General features: G+C 39.7%; 1 protein-coding gene across 1 annotated transcript in view; it reads left to right on the top strand.

Moving 5' to 3' along the window:
* The window catches only part of PUDP (pseudouridine 5'-phosphatase), a 665,979-nt gene that overhangs the window by 380,831 nt on the left and 265,675 nt on the right, over positions 1–19,473 (top strand). The gene's annotated exons all lie outside the window — the stretch shown is intronic.

Below are 19,473 nucleotides of genomic sequence, written 5' to 3'. Positions count from 1 at the left end.
GACAGCATGAGTGTGGGAGGAGCAGAGAAAAGGAGACATAGAATCTGAAGCAGGCTCCAGGATCTGAGCTGTCAGCACAGACCCTGACTCAGGGCTTGAATCCATGAACCGTGAGATCATGACCTGAGCCGAAGTCGGGCGCTCAACCAACTGAGCCACCCAGGAGCCCCACTATATCATGTTTTTTTTTTTTTTTAATTTTATGTGTATTTATTTTTGAGAGACAGAGCATGAGCAGGGGAGGGGAGAGGCAGAGAGAGGGGGAGACACAAAATCCGAGGCAGACTCCAGGCTCTGAGCTGTCAGCCTACAGCCTGGTGTGGGGCTCAAACCCATGAACCATCAGATCATGACCTGAGCCAAAGTCGGACGCTTAACTGACTGAGCCCCCCAGGCACCATGAGACATATGCTTCTTAACTATGTTAGAGGTGTGGTGTGCAGGAGAGCAAGGCTGGAATGTGGGATCTGAAGACATGGGACTGTGTCCCACTCCCACACTCTGCACCTGTCTGACAAGGTATATGCCTTAGACTTCTGTAGTTCTCTGTTTTACCAGCAGTAAAATCAGGATGGTTTTTACTGGTTACAAGTGACCTTATAAACAAAATAAGGAATATGGAAATGGGATACGGAATATAGAAAAAGCTTTGTACGGTAATATTAAGAGCACTTTATACCTTAAAATAAAGGCCAGGACACCTGACCGGTGGTGTTGAAGAAAGTAAGCTCTGTGTACTTGCCAGACAGAATGAGATGATCGGAGGCAGGCAGGTCCTCACAAACAATGCACGGGGTATATATACCGCTGGCGGCCGGGCGTGTGCACCACTCGGCTTGCCCTTGTGACTGGGCTGACTGCGTGTCCTCCAAAAGCGGGCCCTGCAGTTTTGATCAGTAGTCTTAAGTCCCCGTTTGCCATGCCAGATGCCCTGAATCCAACTATGGCTGAATGTTGCACGTCAGGGGAACCCCCATAGTTATGCTCATGAACACAGCAATGTTATATCATTAAGGTCATAGGATAATCATAGCACGGTGTCTATCTCATATGGTTCTATGAGGAGCAAATACACTGATGTTTTTAAAGGTGCTTACCATAGTGTTTACCAACTATAAATGGGTATAAGTGTAGTGCTTTCCTTATAATCACATCCAAAACTGCAATGCCTTCCCACCCCATTCAGTATTTCCCATATATCACTATGCGATATGCAATATATTTTGCCTAGTGACTTTAGAAACTTGCCTTCTTTTTCTCCTTCTCCTTCTCCTCCTCCCTCCTCCCCCCTCCTCCCCCTCCTCTGCCCCCTCCCCCTCCTTGTCTTCTCTCTAACTAAAATTCAAGCTCATTTTAGGGAAAGGAATTTTGCATTTTCCCCCAGCTGTATGCCTTACCCCCTAACACAGTGATTGACACAAAATGGCACTCAATTTGTTAAATTACTGGCCTCTGAATGGTCACTCGGAGGAGAGAATGAGTAATTGTATGCGTACATGAATAAGTAAATGGATGCAAAATGTTCTACTGCTAAATCTGAGCCTTGTCTCACCAACTGGGACACAGTTTCTCTCTTAGATGATGAAGAGACACTTTTACCGTTTTGGGTCAAAGCGTTGAGAAAAGTTAGCAGTGCAAGAGAAGTTAGGGAGAAAGCCTATCTTCTGTAGCCTGTTTCTTATTTTGTTTTGTCTTGTTGTTTTGTTTTTAGTTAATGTATTGGTTTCAGAATAGAATTCAGTGATTCATCACTCACGTACATCGCCCAGTATTCATCCCAGCAAGTAGCCTGTTGAGATGCAGACACATGATTTCCCATGGGTAGAGTCAAGTGAATTATGGTGATGATGTTTTACAAGTGCTATTAATTCCGAAGAATTTTTTTTATAATAGTTATAGGAATGTGCTATGCAAATAGGATTTGGAAGTTATTCTTCAGGGTTAAAATTTGAGATTGTTCTGTGAATTAGTGGATTTCATTTGTTGTTATTCTTCTTTCTTGGGGTTTTGTTTTGCTTTTTGTTTTTTGTTTTTGTTTTCTTGTTGTCGTTGTTATTTGTTGGAGCCAAACGTGTGCTTTCACGCTTAGTAAGGAGACGGTCTGCTGTAAGGGGCCTCATAAGATCCTGGAGGTGAAGATTTGATGGAAGGTGGGTTGACCAAATGTCCTTATGTTGCGTGCTGCTAGTGTCCCAATGGCTGTCATCCGTCTGCCCGAAAAAGACTGTTAACATTATTAGCATTTAGAGAGAAGAGTTTATCTTGTGTTCTCTACTTGATTTCTTTTTTATCAAGCTATATAAGAGATCATACGTTTTAAGCTGCATGAATTTTGGAAGTTAAAAACCACAAGTGAAATCAAGGTATAGCGTGTTTCTGTTACCCCATTTTTAGCTCATCCTCATGCCCTATCTGCAGAGTTCACATCTTCACCATTGACTAATGTTGCCTGTTCTTGAAATTCACATAAGTGGAAACCTAAGGTGTGTTTGTTTGTGGATTTTTGTTTACTTAATGTAATGATTTTGAGATTCAGACATGTTGTTTAATGTATCAACAGTTGTCTGATGCTCTCGAGCTGCCGTAACAAAGGACCACAATCTGGGGCGCTTAGCAGACATCTGTTCCCCATATTCCTGGAGGCTGGGAGTCTGAGATCCAGGCAGGGCCAAGGCTGGTTACTCCTGAGGCCTCTCTCCTTGGAGGATAGACACCGTGTTCTCTCTGTGTCCTCATGTGGTCGTCCCTCTGTGTGTGTCTGTGTCCTGATCTCCTCTTCTTCCAAGGATACCAAGCCTTTTGGCTTACAGCTCACTCTAGTGATCTCATTTTGCCTTATTTGTATCTTTAAATACCGTATTTCCTAATACAGTCCTACTCTGAGGTCCTTTGTACTTCACTGCACAAATTTGGGGGTCGGAGGGACACAATTGATCCCATAGCAATACTGTTTAAAAACAATACTGTTTAAAAAAAAAAATCCAAGTTTCTATCTGGTGTCATTTTCTTCAGCCTGATGGATATCCACTACGATGTCTTTTTTTTTTTTAATATTAATTTTTATTTTTGAGAGAGAGAGACAGAGTGTGAGCAGGGGAGGTGCAGAGAGAGAAGGCGACACAGAATCTGAAGCAGGCTCCAGGCTCTGAGCTGTCAGCACAGAGCCCGCCGCGGGGCTTGAACTCACGGGGCTCAAACTCATGGATCGTGAGATCATGACCTGAGCCAAAGTCGGACGCTCACCCGACTGAGCCACCCAGGCGCCCCATCCAGTACCATGTCTTTTCATACAAGAAAGAGCGCTGGTAGAAATTTTCTCAGCTTTCTTTTATTTAAAAACCCTTTCATGGGGCGCCTGGGTGGCGCAGTCGGTTAAGCATCCGACTTCAGCCAGGTCACGATCTCGCGGTCGGTGAGTTCGAGCCCCGCGTCAGGCTCTGGGCTGATGGCTCGGAGCCTGGAGCCTGTTTCCGATTCTGTGTCTCCCTCTCTCTCTGCCCCTCCCCCGTTCATGCTGTGTCTCTCTCTGTCCAAAAATAAATAAAAAACGTTGAAAAAAAAAAATTAAAAACCCTTTCATTTTTGAAGGCTATTCTCACTAGATATATAATTAGGGGAGACCATTTCTTTTCTTTCAGCCCCTATAAAGCTACATAATTGTTGGCTGGCATGCTGAAAATTCAGTCAACATACTTGTCTTTGTAGACATAAGGCCTTTCTAATTTGCCTGACCTCAAGATTTTTTCTTTTCTTTCCTTGCCTTGTCTTTTTTTCTTTTCTTTCCATTTTGTGTTTTGTTTTGTTTTCAGTATTTTGATTCTATGTGCCTAAGCATAATTTTTCTTTGTGAATATCCCACTTAGGCTAAGTTTGTTAACCCTAAACAGGATAAATACAAAGAAAACCATATTCAAACATATCATACATTTGATATTCTTAAGTAATTTTATGATTTTTTTTTTTACCATTGATTCTTCAAATAATTTCCTTTTCCTGCAGCACTATTTTTGCCTTTGTTTCGTGATTCCAAGTCTGGATATGTGGGACTTTCTCTAAGGTCACTGAGATTCTATTCATTACCTTCATTCTTTTTCCCTCTCACTTCTTCTGATTATTTAATTTCTAAATATCTGTGTTACGTTCATCTGCCATTGTCAGTCTTTCCTTAAACCATCAAGGGAAATTTATTTTCACATATGATACACTGTATGCCTTGAATTTCTGTTAGGTTCTTCTTTATAATTACCATTTCTCTGGTGGGAATTCACAACTGCTCAACCTTCACAACCACCCTTTTCCTTTAATTCCTTGAATGTAATTATATAAGCTGATTTAAACTCCTTGCCTGGCAATTTCACTCAGTGTCTGTTTGTGTTGACTGTTTGTTCTTCTGGCTATGAAATTTATTTTCCTGTTTCTTCAACCATTAAGTTTTTTGTTTTTTGTTTTTTTTTTTTTTAATTTTATACTGGACATTAGGGAACATAGGTGATAGAGTTTGGATTCTGTAATTTTCCTTAAAAATGGTAATTTGTGTGGTAGCAGGCAAAGTATATTTATATATACAAAACATATATATTGCATATATATTGCATGATATATATGAAATTTTGTAATGTCCTGTGTTCTGGTAAAACAAGATATATTGTGCAGTTGGCTTCATTGCAGCATGAGAAGAGAACTAATTTTAATTATTTTAGAATTGCTAAGCTACTATTTCAGCGTAGTGAAATTTGCTATTCAGTTTCTATGAATTTAAATGGCTCACATGCCACATCAGAAACATTAGGTACTGAACACTCGAGTCTGTCTGTATAGTCTTATCCATCATTGTCGACATATCTATTCCTGAGCTGGTTACATTCATCTTAATGTAACTGTAGCTTAACAAGAAGATTTAAGTTCTGCTCTGGTGATTTTATCACAATTATCTTCTAACAAAGAAAATGTTTGTCAAATTAGTTTTTCCTATACACATAATATAGTTTTGTCAGATTTCTAGAAAATGAGATGGTTGATTAGAACTAAATTAAATTAATGCATTTTTTGAGAGATTGTGACATATTTGTCATCTGCTTTCCTTCTTTTTTTTTAAGTTTATTTATTTATTTATTTTGATAGAGAGAGAGAGAGAGAGCATGCATGAGCCAGGAAGGGGCAGAGAAAGAGGGAGAGAGAATCCCAAGGAGGCTCTATGCTCAGTGCAGAGCCCCATGCAGGGCTCAATCTCATGACAGTGAGATCATGACCTGAGCCGAAATCAAAAGTCAGATGCTTAACTGATTGAGCCACCAAGGTGTCCCTTTCCTTCTTTAATATTAAGTGAGATTTTCTATTTTTTTCTTTTGCATATGTAATTACAGCCTGGTGAGTTTATTTTAAACTATTGTATGGTTTTGTTGCTATAGACAAAATATTGTTTTCATCATATTTTAAAAGTTTTTTAAATTACTTATTTATAGAAGGCTTTTAAAAATTATTTTTCTTCTAAGTGACCATTAACACTGCTGCTCACATTTTTTTGTCTTGGTTCTTGTAAGTGGATACTAATTTTATTTACATGTAACATCAATTAATCTCATATCTGATCATAATATGTATTACTTCCTTTTCTTGTTTCGTTGTTTTATGAAAACATGTCCAAAGTGATATCAAATAATAATGGTGATAATGAAGATCTTGTCTCATTCTTATCTTTCCAGACTTTTAATTACCTAAGAGATTTTGAAATGGAATACAATTAGATCTTATTCTTTATTCTTATAATAAATCTCTAATAACTTGATTGAGGTGATTAGCTTTCATGCATTTGAGAAATCATTTTTTTTGTGCAAGTGGCCTATGCTTTCCCTACCTTTGACATATTTTTAAATGTCTAAATATATTTAAATTTACATACTGTGAAATGCACCCATCTTAAGTGTGTGATAAGCAATGTGATATGCTTTGATAATATATAGACTCATGAACCAACTTCCTAAATAAGATGTAGGAGGTTTTCAATACCCTAAAAAGCTCTCTTTCTGCCAATCAGTCTCCACCATGGGTTACAGACAGCCAGTTTTCTCATTTCCATCACAGATTAGTTTTTCCATTTTCTTGAACTTCACATGCATCCAATGGTATGGTTTCTAGTGTTCCATATTATTTCATGTGTCTGTGGTTTGCTATTTTTCAATGCTGACTAATAGTCTGTTGTATGAATATACCACAATTCACTCTTTCTGTGGATGGACATTTGGATTATTTATCGACTTTGCTTATTATAAATACAGTTTGTATGAATATTCTTGTCCAAATCTTTTTATGGACTAAAAGGAAACATTTCTTCTGGGAAGTGTTGTCTTTATTTTGTTATATTGCATTGTAATATATAACATATTATAACAAAGAAGTGTTGTCTTTATTATAATAGATTATGCAAACTAAATGTTGTTTGGACAGTTTTATCCAGACAATAAAATTGCTATTCCAGAGAAAATATTTCTTGGAAAGGATGTTAAGAAAATGAAACAACAAGGATGTGTCATGAGGGGTACACTGAATTTTCTAGCCACAAAGAATCTGTTTGTTTGGGGTTTTTTTTAGGAACACAGGATACATTTGCAGAAATTACCAATGCCCTAGACTATAAAAGAAGTGTCAATATTTTCCAAGGGTTCAGCGTCATACTCTGGTCTATCTCTCTGCTCTCTGTTCTTGGCAAAAGAATATTAAACGTTAACCCAATATAATGAGTTTCAATGTAATAAATTCCACGAAACAAGCGGCTTTGTTCTGGCTGTCTCAGGGTCAAGGAAGCAAGGTGATGATTTGCATGGGGAATTGCACAGTTTGTTAGTGTCGTGTAATACCATCCAAACTGGCAACATGAAGTGAGCTGTTGGAACTCTAGAGGGGAGGTCCGCGACTGAAGTAAACATTGTCAAGCAGGTTTAAATGCACCAAGAGGGAAAAAAAATACCACAGCATTTCCAGTAGAGGCCTTGGGCTTCTCATGAACTTAGATATCTGGCCCGTGCTTACTGAGCTTTGCATGAAAGCAAAACGTGGTTATTTTCGGGATTTACGTGTTTCACACAAAATTTAAAATCACCTTTTCAAGACAGTGCTTTTGTCCCCGACAAATACGGCGTTGTTCTATATTACTTAGTGTGAGTTAAGTGTGATTTTTCTCCACCTCAGACTATTTGAACTTAAAAAAGTTATTTGTTTTCACCACTTCTGGAGCATCAGTATAATAATATGGTACCTACAAAGAATCTATTGGCAATCATTTGCTGCTGTGTCCTCAGAACATCTACTGCCCTGAAAACTAAAGGGAGAATTTGTACTCTGCACACATAGACAAACAGATATCCCTCCAAAGATGAGATAAATGAGAAATTACATCAAATTGCAGAAATGCTGTGGGCGGTGTCCTTAACTGAACCCGCAAAGAAAGTAATCATCTCCATGATTCACTGTCTGCTTTCCATTCCCTATTTTATGTTATTTTATTTTATTCTATTTTATTTTATTTCATTTTATTTTATTTTATTTTATTTTATTTTATTTTATTTTATTTTATTTTCTTTCATTCCCCTTAAGTGTTAACGCTATCACATTGACCTTCTTTTGTATCTTGTGAAAGCCCTCTCCTGATCTCTTAAGGACCAGCATGACAAGCCGGAGTATAGTTAACAAGACGTGAGGCAGCCCCTAGGTTTCTTGGAAAAAATTCCTATGTCTTTTGATCTGTCAACTCCATAAAGAAATCCACCTCCGAGAATGTGGTCCTAATAAGCACTCTGCTTGAAATGGGGAAAAGCTGATAAAACGTAAAAGTTTGGTACAAATTGAAATGTTCATATTAAATAGACAAGTAAATTATGCTGGAGAATTTTGTTACATTGTGATTCACATCTCCAGTTTTCCTCCAGATGATGAACTTCACTTTAAAGAATCAAGATATTTAGGTAGATGATTTTTTTTCTTTTTTGTTTCTAATCGGAGTGACAGATTGTCAGGATTAAGAGGCTTTGTTGCAAATTTCAGCTCGTTGCCCGTTGTAGCTGCATTAACTTCTACTTGGCCTCCTCTGTGCAACCTCAGTGTTGATGCGTTCAGGGAGCTCGGCGTCTCACGACTGCTGGGGGCTGTGAAATACCGAGGGGCAGAGAGCACGACATCCACCGCAAGTTTGCAAAACCAGCGCTGAGGGTTGCGAGGAAACAGTGCATATGTGCACACACACTCTCTCACACACACACAGACACACAGTGAGATCATGAAGAGAAGAAATACAAATCTACATAACTTATGCAATACCTCTAAATATAGAGTAACTTCTTGGAATTAAGTTTTTTTAAATCTATATAAATCTTGATAGGAATGTTTTATATAGACACGTGTATGTGTCTCTGTGTTTGTGTATATGTATATATATATACATATATATATATGTACGTGTGTATAGGTATATATTCTATACGTGTGTATATGTATACATATTATATAGGTGTGTATATATATGTGTGTATGTATGTGTAAATATATATAGAAAGAGAAATCTCAGCATGATTAGCCATTGTTTTAATTCATATTATCATTTTTTTAAAGTTTATTTGTTTTTGAGAGAGAGAGACACAGAGACAGAGTATGAGCCCGACATGGGGCTTGAACTCACAAACTGTGAGATCATGACCTGAGCCAAAGTCGGATGCTCTGCCGACCTAGCCACCCAGGTGCCCCAATATGATGTTATAAAACACATATTACTTTGTAATATATCAGAGGAGTATATATTAACACATATTACTAATGCATATTACACTGTAATATATCAGAACAGTATATGTTAGTGTGCTTTTGTGTATATGTGTATATATACATATATGTATACATAAGTATGTATTCATACATAACAGCTGTAGCCTGTTGTATATTTATATATACTACAAAGAATATATTTTAGATGCACTTTTATAACATTACATGGATTTAAAAAATTGATATTTATATATAAAATGTTAGCGTATAATATATAACATAATATGTATCACATTGTTTTAATCTTAGTTATGTAAGTACATTTAAAATATGCTCTTTGTAACATACATATAAAACAGTTTAACTATTATATATGAATAAGAATATTGGGGCGCCTGGGTGGCGCAGTCGGTTAAGCCTCCGACTTCAGCCAGGTCACGATCTCGCGGTCCGTGAGTTCGAGCCCCGCGTCAGGCTCTGGGCTGATGGCTCGGAGCCTGGAGCCTGTTTCCGATTCTGTGTCTCCTTCTCTCTCTGCCCCTCCCCCGTTCATGCTCTGTCTCTCTCTGTCCCAAAAATAAATAAAAAACGTTGAGAAAAAATTAAAAAAAAAAAGAATATATATACCTAAGTTATAGTCTTTCTTATCTAAATTATATAATATGTAGTCTTTGTAATATATATTTATATCTGTGACAAAATACTATATTTATATATATTACAAAGAGGATATTTTAGTGCACTTTTATAACATGCACAGTAAGATAATTGTGATATTATATTACATATCGTATAATATATGCGTTGATAGATATCACAATTACTTTAATACACATGTTATATATATGGACTAACAGACTATAACTGCTATATGTGAATATATATAGGGACATATGTTTGTATACATGTGCACAAACACACTGCACCTAATATATCCGCTTTGTAATTTCTTTCTATCATAAAGCAGTATATGTTAGGTGCACTTTTATAACATCATATAGATTAAAATAATTGTGCATCATGCTGATTTTCTATAAGCTTAATATACCCTTTTAAACCCCTGATTTCTGCAAGTTCTTTTTTCCTACCACTGCTGAAGCAAATGAGTTTCTGGAATGACTTTGACACCTAACATTTGAACCTGTCTCCAGTGGCAATCCAAAATAGCATGACCGATCTTCATTAAAAACGGCAATTTTTATTCTCCTATTCAACACATCGCTTGTTCCTTGAAGAACCAAATCAGAGATGTTTTAAACAAATATTGCTTGTTGAAGAACAGAGAATCAAAATTGATTGGTATGCAATTATGCATTGGAGAATAAAACATTATGGTAGATTTGCAAAGGAAAGCATTTTTTACAAAAGCCATTGCTGCATTTTTTAAAAAAACCATGAGCCTATCAGTGATACAAAATTTGTAAAATTTGATACTTCTTCCTGGTAAATAATCTGCTGCTGTATATTTTATTGAACACACGGAAGAGGGGGGAGAGAAGGTTTTTATGTTCATATAGCAGTTGTTACTGAAAATTTTTCTTTTGGTTTGTGCTTGAGGGGAGAGAGGTTTAATATATACACAAGAGGCCATGTAATTTAGGGTCAGAGAGGTCTGGTATTCAATTGTCTTTCTCACTTGTTTGTCGTGCAATCTTACGCAATTTATGGGACCTTTTTGTGCATAGAAATCAGGCAGCAATGCCTACCTCAATGGTTAATGTGTAAACTAAGGAAATCCTGTAAATTTTTATATATAGTATTTTATATATATTAATCATAGATATGTGTGTGCTCATATATATGTGGTTTATCATAAATATATAAACAGTATGCACCACACAAGTTAGGTGTTGACTTTTTAAATTTTATTAGAGAGAGAGAGACAGAGAGAGAAAGAGACAGAGTGTGAGCCGAGGAGGGCAGACAGAGAGGGAAACACAGAATCCAAAGCAGGCTCAAGGCTCCGAGCTGTCAGCACAAAGCCCAACACGGGGCTTGAACTCACAAACTGTGAGATCATGACCTGAGCTGAAGTCGGACGTTCAACCAACTGAGCCACCCAGGCGCCCCAAGAAGGAGAGAATCTTAAAGAGGCACAGAGCCCCACGTGGGGTTCCATCCCATGACCCTGGGATCATGACTTGAGCGAAAATCGCGAGTCAGACGCTCAACTGACTGGGCCACCCTGGTGCCCCAGGAATTTTGAAACTCTACAGTTTCTGACATAAGGTAGAATATTGTCTCTCCATGTAGTTTAGGAATTGTGAAGGCACATGCTGTCAGGGGCAGGTGAACAGAGAATATGAGTGTCTGCTCACATCCCTGCCTTGGGGAGACAGTAAGGGGTGTTTCCATGGCGGCCTCAGTCCCCTGACTGTAAGCATGGGCGTGCAGAAATGCAGGCTCTCTGTTGCCTGTTTTCTGCAGTGTTCTAGGACAATCAAACGCTGTAGAATTTTTCTGCAAAGTATCCACATTTTCAAATGTTGGCAAGTGGATTCGCTCAGACAGGCACAGGGGAAATTGACAACAGAAACAACAGCAGTCCTTTGAACCAGGGTTTCAGGACAAGCTCCTCGATTTGACTTCATGTTTTCCTCAAGGCGTGGAACCCACAACCGGACTTACTAGAAATGCAATTCTCCAGTCGCCCCTGCACCCAACAGAATGGGAAACTAGAAAGGGGCAGCCAGCATCTGTGTCTTAACAGACTCTCTGGAGGTGGGCTTGCAAAACTCAGCCCAGGCTGCCAGATGTGACCCACCATCTGCCTTTTCATAGCCACCATAGCACTCTTTACATGTTTAAATGGCAGCAAAGAAACAAACCGAAAAAGGAGAATCAGATTTGCCACAAACACCTGGGAACTGAGATTCAGTGTCCATGAATATGGTTTTATTGGGACACAGCCATGCCCCTCTGGGTCATGTTATTTGTGGCTGCTTTCGTGTTACAACAGCACGGTTCACCAGCCATGAGGAGGCTGTGCGGACCGCAAGATCGGAAATGTTCACTCTCTGGCTCTTCCTACCAACGCCGTGTGGGCCCAGTATGGTTGTGTGTTCCAAGTTTGAGAACACAGATATCTGATTGCAGATTGAGCTTTTCAGCCACCATCACGGAAACCTAATCCCGTGCTTACGTCGACAAGGAGAAGGGAGGAAGCCCCTGGAGAAGATATTCTGTGCGCTCACCAAGCATGTCTTTCTGAATCCATTTCAGCCAGATAAGTAGAAAGAGCTTTGGGTTTTCAATAATGTAGATGGAGTTGAGATTCTCAATCCGTTTCCTGGAAGTTTAGACACTTGAAATCATTTGGATTCCTGTTCCTGTAAAGAGAACAAACAATCCACACAAGGCAGGATCATTCTGCAGGTGGAAGAAATACATGAGATTGCATATGACGTGCATGACAAACTTTCAGGCGCATAGCAGGTGTATCAGAACCAGAATTATCATTTGAGTTTTAAGACTGTCTTCACGAGGCAGAGGTACTAGGAGAGGGGAAGGGAAATACGAGGACCTGATCCATCAAGACTGTGTCTAGGCCTGAAAAACAATATTCCCACAGTGTTATACATTTAGAAGAGGACCAGCACATGGAGAAAAAGTCTGCATTCCTTTTCGGCCGCCATCATTACTTTCCTTCAAAACTCCTATGCAGGACTGGAGGAAAATTAAGTTTTAGAGACCTGGGTTGTGACGGACCGTACGAAAGCCCTCATCGGTAGTTCCATCAAAGAAGGCACAGGTGTCCCCCAGGTTTTCAGTCACGCTCTGTTGAGTGAACCGTACACCTATCATTAACCGTTGCCTCTGTGTTGCAAGATCCATCGTTTTCTTAATCCAGTCTTCCAACTTCTTGTTCAGTGTCCTTTTATTTTATTTTATTGTTCTATTGTATTTTATTCATTTTAATTAATTTATTTTTTTGGCGTCTTATTTTATGACTAGGAATCATTGCCCTCATCTCCCAGGACTAAGCATGCCCCCCACCCCTCCGCCCTACTCTAAAAGACACAATTGGGTTTACCTTCTCTTTACTGGCTCTACCCAGCTCATTAAAAAAAGAGCGCTATTATTGGCCGCCCGTCTGTGATAGCCAGATCACGGGACACCTTCTTCAGTAGGGCACACCAGCCAGCCCCACACACGACAGCCCGTGCATGTCCACACGTGGCTGCACGTTCCCTCCAGAGAACAGGGCTTCGTGGCATCCTGTTCCCAGTCTCCAAGGCGAACCCGCAAAGTCTCTCATTCATGACCCGCCTCATTCCTGATTCCTTCCCCAAACGTGCATGCTTCTTAATCTATTTATTTCCAATAATGTGGCTTAATGTATCCATTGGGGCTGAAATTCCCAAAGTGAGAAGAAATGAACGAGATGAACTAGAATTTCCAGGGAGAGGCCTTTGATCACCCATTTGAGCATGACATAATGGATTCCAAGTATTTTTATTCTCTCCTTCAGATGAAAGTGGGAAATGCCAACTGATTGCCTGGAAAATTGCCTCTGTCTGCCAGCTCCCTTGAAAGAGATTTCACATTGGTGGTTGCACAAAAACCCTTTGAAATTTAAGTCTGTAAGATTCTTTTGAAGCTAAACATTATTGATAGCAAAGGAATTTCTCCAGAGTAGGATGCACTGGGTAAGATATGTACCTGTATTTCTCTCACATTACTATTTTCTGTCTATTTCTTTCTTTATTCCACTCCCTCACTGGGATTTCTGGCTATTCTGCTGATATCTCCCTCCCCCCGACCCACCTCTCTCTCTCTCTCTCTCTCTCTCTCTCTCTCTCTCTCTCTCTCTCTCTCCCTTCCTCTGTCTTTTAATAACATTCACTGGTGAGGTCCACTTTATTAAAGTCCATTTTGGGCACAGAGAATGAAGTCTGCCAGTATAAATGCAAGCCTGAAGTGGGAAATTCTTGTCAGGCATGTATAATTCATACATGGCCTGGCGTCTATAAACATACTAATGGACCTTATTAAACTTTCACGTAAAGGGCATCTTTGAATAGAAATGAAGGAAGAAAAATCTTTTACCCCATCTCTATGTTCATTTTATCTAATAATCACTACAAATCAATTTTTTTAGACTTGCTACAGCTTTGACCTGACCTACAAATTATTTCAAACCCCAAGGGTTTTGTTTGTTTGTTTGTTTGCAGCATCATAAAAAAAATAATTAAAAAAACACATTTTGAAAGACTTCCTGCTTCCATGAATGGAGCTCAGGACTGCTGTTGAAAAGAATTTATAAATTTCACTTTATTCATTTTGGTTAAATGAAGGCGGTAATACTTCCCCTCCTATTTCCTTCATTACAGAATCATATTTTATTTGAATATAAATCTATGAGAATAATAGGCCTAAGAAAAAAGTGATAATGGTGGGAATAGAGGCTCAAATTCAGTACAACCAGTAGATTTATATAGAATCATGATTCATTTTCTGTAAGGCTGCTGTAAACCAGTGAGGGCGATTTTACAGTTTAAAATAAATCCGACCAGTTACCTTTATACACATCACTTTAGAACGCGACTCTGATTTTATAAAAGAACCATGTGTGTTCCCGTCAGACTTCAGCAGGGTTGGTTCATCTGTGGAAAGAATGTTACTAAGCCATAGAGAGGCGATTCTGAAGGGCAGGGGTAAACTCACCGGCCAGTATTTAACAATGAACACTATCTATTGCCTTGCATTTGTGTTCCTAATACTCTGAAAATTGAGATGAATTTCCTATTTCAGTTATACCAAATTGTAGATGACTGATAATTGGTTCCTCCTGGTGTATTCGAGGGTGAAGGCTTAAAAGAAAGGAGTTACGTTTAGCTGGTTTACCTAAATACAAAAGGAAAACAAGATTCATTTAATAATCATCACAGAAAAAGAACCACTGCAGTATAATCAAAGTACTATCTGAGTAGACTTCTGCCTCCAACGTTGGCCTAGTTGTTTCCGACAATGCGTCCTGCTGACAACAGAGAGAAATAAACAGAAAGGTTGCAGATGTCAGAGAGCCATCAAGAAAGTCAGAATTTTCCCAGATATATTTGACTGGACGCACATACACAAAACCATGAGTTGTAAAAGAAAACATTGATAAATGGGTAAGATGTTCTCATCGCAAAAGGCACCAGTAAGACAGGAAAAAGGGGGAAGGCGCGAAGTAGGAGATTAGGAGATATTTACAGCATTTTAAATTAGCACTTCAGACTTTGGACTTCCAAATGCACGTGGAAACCACAGTGGGCGCCCTCTACCCAACCACCAGAATGGCTACAAGGATGGACTGACATCGCTACGGGTTAGCAAAGGTGCAGACAAGATAGTTGTAACCGTGACTCCTCATATTGCTGGTGGGGGTAGAAATGGGCGCAACCGTATGTCTACAACAGCATCCTCTATAGAAATGAAAATGAATAAAACACTACCGCATGCAACAGCCTGGGCCAATCTTATAATGTGAAGTGAAATAAGGTGGCCAGAATAATAATACTTAATAAATCATCCCACTTATAGAGAGTTTAAAAATAGGCAAATCTAATCTATGGCGTTAGAATTTAGAAAAGTAGTTATTTTTGACATCAGAATGGTAGTTTTCAGGAGAGGTCTGGAAGATTCTCCTTAGATGCAGGTAATGATTGATTTTTTTTTTAACCTGGATGCTGGTTACATACATTCCCTTTATGACCATTCATTTTACTGCAGGAATGACCCACGTACCTTTCTTTCAGCATGGTATACATGCACAACACTTGTTAACTTTTTAATGTTACTTAATTGAGCCAATTACCTATGAACTCTCTTTGATCTCAAACCAAATGCAAATGGAAATTTTTAGGAGATTTCTATTAACTTAAATTCCACCGTCTCTCACCTCCGTGCCCAACTGAGGTTTCCTCTTCCCCTTTTGGCTTTGGCTAAAGTTACACAAATGCAGGTTATGGTTTTCCAACACTATTTTGCATGTGGCCTGATTTTCAACTCACTGCAATCCCCATCAAGATTTGTGAAACTTGGGGGCACCTGGGTGGCTCCGTCCGTTAAGCATCCTGCTCTTGATTTCGGCTCAGCTCATGATCTCATGGTTATTGAGTTTGAGCCCCATGTTGGGTTCTATGTAGGGGTGCAGAGCCTACATGGGATTCTCTCTCTCTCTCTCAAAAGTAAACATTAAAAAAATATTTGTGAAACTTGGCATGCCAGGTGATTTCTGACTAGTGGGGTGAGTCTGAAGGGGAACTCAGACTTCCCTGTTTTTCCCAGGCGGGTTGCAGTAATGAAGACATTCGTTTATGATTTGATACATTTTTTTTGGACTCTTAATTGAATGGAATCGCTGAAACTCACTAACCTTGTCTTAGTATGACCACTGAAGAAAAAAAAATCCTAGAAAGGCTGGTATTTAATATCTATTCAAGTGACTCATTCAATAATTTCCCTCTGCAGTGTCAATATAAGAGCTGATGTTGGGACGCCTGGGTGGCTCAGTCGGTTAAGCGGCCGACTTCGGCTCAGGTCATGACCTCGCGGTCTGTGAGTTCAAGCCCCGCGTCGGGCTCTGTGCTGACAGCTCAGAGCCTGGAGCCTGTTTCAGATTCTGTGTCTCCCTCTCTCTGACCCTCCCCTGTTCATGCTCTGTCTCTCCCTGTCTCAAAAATAAATAAAACGTTAAAAAAAATTTTTAAAAAAAGACCTGATGTTGACGTTTATCACTAAATGGACTGATTACAGGACTCTGTGAGGCCACCTTCCAAAAGTTCTCCCTCCTGCCTCACTGGATTATTTGTTATTGAAATGGTTTTTCATGCCAAAGCCCATTGTCTCATTCTCTGTTTCTTCCCAGACATAGCTTAGAATTAACCCATATTTTCACAACGGATTAGAACCCACATAACATGAAAGACTTTGAAAAACTGTCAGTATGACTAAGTTTAAAAAAACAACTAAAGACAAATCAATCATCTTTCTTCAGCTTTCTATAATTTGAATTCTGCCCCTGCTTTTCTCTTGATTTAGTAGAGCCTCTCAAGTGACATGTATAATGCCATTTTTCAATAATAAGATCAATAGTGAACATTTATAGTTTCCACCATCATGGGAGAAATTATGAGAAACAATTTTGTAAAAGACAACAAGAGACTATCTCTGAAAGAGCCAACTGATTAGAAATTGGCATTGAGGATTTAGAAGAGATGGGATATTTTCTTCAACTCCCTAAAACTACCATTTTGAGGGATGTTAGCGATGTTTCTGCTGCAAGAGACCGTCCAGTGACTGCTAAATAATTAGATTAAATAATTTTTTTAAGTTTATTTATTTATTTTGGGAGAGACAGAGACAGCATGAGCAGGGGAGGGGCAGACATAGAGGGAGAGAGAGAGAATGCCAAGCAGGCTTCACACGGTCAGCACAGAGCCTGATATGGGGCTCCAACTCATGAAACTCCAAGATCACGACCTGAGCTGAAACTGAGAGTCGGATGCTTAACCCACTGAGTCACCCAGGCACCCCTAGATAGTTAGATTTTTTTTAATTTTTTAATGTTTATTTATTTTTGAGAGGGAGAGACAGAGCATGAATCGGGGAGGGGCAGAGAGAGAGGGAGACTCAGAATCTGAAGCAGGCTCCAGCCTCTGAGCTGTCAGCACAGAGCCCAACGCAGGGCTCGAACTCACGGACTGTGAGATCATGACCTGAGCTGAAGTCAGATACTTAACTGACCGAGCCCCCCAGGTGCCGCCAAATAATTATATTTTTAAAAAAGCGTTGATGGCTGTCTCACTCGTTAAGGCATTGTGAAATCCACATGCTAAGAATCATTTGATAAGGGAAACAATGGGTCAACATTTTTAACCAGCAAAACTCAATCGTCTGTAGGAAAGAGCATCTCTCTTCTGGATTAAGTTGCACATAAAAGCATTGGCACCTGTTCATCCTGGAGAGTCACATATCCTGTGAAGCTCCGTGTGCTTGTCTGTAGAATAGAGGTACCACACTCACAGGCATGGACTGCGATGCGAATTAATTGAAATGAAACATCCTCTACTCCAATGGCTTATCTGTCTGCAATTGCTAGGGAAAGACGGGACTTCTCTTGTGCCTACCACTATCTTGGCCACCCTACCATTGCCTCCTAAATATGGACCTTGTCGTGCTGCTTCTGCTGTGATGTGTGTCATTTGATTGCTTTCCTTGTTGCAAAGCCCCTAGGACCCCTGGAGAAATGTTATCCTTGCACATGATCAACAGAAATGAGTGGGGTTTGAAAGGCCACTGCCGATCCTACATGCCAACATTTCCTACCCTCTGCTGCAGAGGCTGAACCCATGCACACAAAGAATTATAACTGTGTGTAGCACAGACGAGCTGTGTAAGAAGTTTACTGACCGGTCACCATTTAACAATTAACAGTATGTGTTAAATTGCTGTTCTGTGTATTTTTGCATTGGTTCTTGTCAATAATTTGTAGACTGCTACATGCATCGGGTGCTTCATCACTAGAGGGAAACATCACAAGGAGAGGAAAATATTTTAAAACCATAAGCTTTCTATTATTGCCCTTAAGTTCCAAGGGAAACACCGGTCCTTACTGTTTATCCAATCTCCAGATGCTGGTCTCTTGAAAGAGCATTTCCTCTTTCTTTTATATGAAATATAGAAAGATGGAAAATTCCCACCTTTTTTTAAGGGAAAAAAACCCTCCAAATGGTGGGTCTGGTTCTAGGGTCACCCCTCTGTCTTCTCTTCCCTTGCCCAGTGTCCAGAGGCCATGGAGGAAGAGGGGATTTGGTGAGAGGGTCCGAGTTGGCTTTCCTTACCCTCAGTTACAACTCACTGTGAGTCTCTCTAGTTATGCACCATTGCAACGCACAGTGTGGCTTTCTCATCTTTCTGGGTCATTCAGTGTGTGGCTATGGAACCTCACAAATGGTTCATTCTGAATTCACTGAGGGGGGGGGGAGAATTTTCTTAACACCCCCTTGTAGCCAGTAGCTTGGAGATGATGGGTCTTGCCATCCGCCAGTTGAGTTTTGCTTCCAGAGCAACCACACCTTTCCCCGTGCACTCTGAGCAGGTGAGCTGCCAAAAATGATCGCTGTGTGTCACCTAGTGTAGCTGCGTGAGTCCTTTACCCGACATAACAAGGCAACATCCTCACTGCCAGCAGCAAACACTTTTCCTACACTGCATGACAGTTTGGGGAAATGCTGAAGGGAGCAGATATGAGCAGTGCTAACAGTCCTGCCAGGCTCCGTGTAATATGTGAGTCTTATCAAGGGATTTGTAAGAGGCGTAGGCGGCTGCTGTTGGCATTGGCATCACAGGGCTAAAGGAAGGAAGTTAAGTGCCAAGAGAGAGCATTTCAGAAGTGAAATAAATGAGGTGCAGAACGTAGGGCATTGCAGTCGAGGAAAGGAATCTTGCTCCAGAAAACAAGGCTTCATGACCACAAAAATGCCAAGTGTGAGGATGAAAATGTGTGTGTGTGCCACGCCACAGCATGCCTCCATCACTAACACCTCTTTATTTCCTTCCGTTAATAAATGCATATGTGCGTTGACAGACCACAACCCATTTACCAGATTCAGACGCTCGTGTGAATGTAGACCCTCCTGGGACTAACTCAGAAATTACTTTCAATCCCTCGGTGTTGTTGTGTGTGACCCACTTCTTTTTATTTTTATTTTATTTTATTTTATTTCTTTTTGC

Source organism: Neofelis nebulosa, chromosome X (genome assembly GCF_028018385.1).
Source record: "Neofelis nebulosa isolate mNeoNeb1 chromosome X, mNeoNeb1.pri, whole genome shotgun sequence".
NCBI lineage: Eukaryota > Metazoa > Chordata > Mammalia > Carnivora > Felidae > Neofelis > Neofelis nebulosa.
Note: the sequence above shows the minus strand (reverse complement) of the source record. Positions and strands in the feature narration are given on the sequence as shown.